Source organism: Apium graveolens, chromosome 8 (genome assembly GCF_009905375.1).
Source record: "Apium graveolens cultivar Ventura chromosome 8, ASM990537v1, whole genome shotgun sequence".
NCBI lineage: Eukaryota > Viridiplantae > Streptophyta > Magnoliopsida > Apiales > Apiaceae > Apium > Apium graveolens.
In genome coordinates this window covers 33274297-33274983 of record NC_133654.1, presented here as the reverse complement: position 1 = coordinate 33274983, position 687 = coordinate 33274297, and the positions used below count along the sequence as shown (strand labels likewise).

Below are 687 nucleotides of genomic sequence, written 5' to 3'. Positions count from 1 at the left end.
ATCCACCTTCATCATTAAAGCCTTAAGCTGAGCAGCTATAGCAGTAGCTGCATCCACCTCCAGAATTCCTGCTACCTTGCCTTGAGGTAGTCTCTGAGAATGGTTCTGGTACTCATTAGCAACCATCAGTTCAATTAACTCATAAGCGTCATCGTAGCTCTTAGCCCATAAGGCTCCACCTGATGCTACCTCGAGCATGGGTCTAGGCTATGCTCCCAAACCATTATAAAAGCAGTTGATAATCATCCAGTCAGGCATCCCAGGATGAGGACACTTCTTAAGTATCTCCTTATAATGCTTCCAAACTTCACATAAAGATTCTCCCTATTGCTGCGCAAATTGAGTAAGAGCGTTCCTGATTGTAGCTGTCTTTGCCATGGGGAAGAATTTAGTAAGAAATTTCTGAGAAAGATCTTTCCAGGTAGTAATAAAGCCTGGTGGTAGAGAATACAACCAACACTTAGCTTTATCCCTCAGAGAGAATGGGAAAAGCCTAAGCTTAACAGCAGCTTCAGAAACATTGTTGAATTTAAAAGTGTCACAGATCTCGATGAAATCTTTAATGTGCATGTTGGGATCTTCCGTTGGAGAACCCCCCAAACTGGACTGAATTCTGCACCATCTGAATCATGCTAGCTTTGATTTCAAAAGTATTAGCCGCGATGGATGGTCTAACAATGCTAGACT

The 687-nt window shown here is 42.5% G+C and overlaps 1 non-coding gene across 1 annotated transcript; it reads left to right on the top strand.

Moving 5' to 3' along the window:
- The first annotated feature begins 256 nt into the window (after window positions 1-256).
- On the top strand, window positions 257-363 carry LOC141681295 (small nucleolar RNA R71). The gene has a single exon (XR_012558736.1). It is a non-coding gene; the product is annotated as a small nucleolar RNA R71 (small nucleolar RNA).
- The last annotated feature ends 324 nt before the right edge of the window (window positions 364-687 follow it).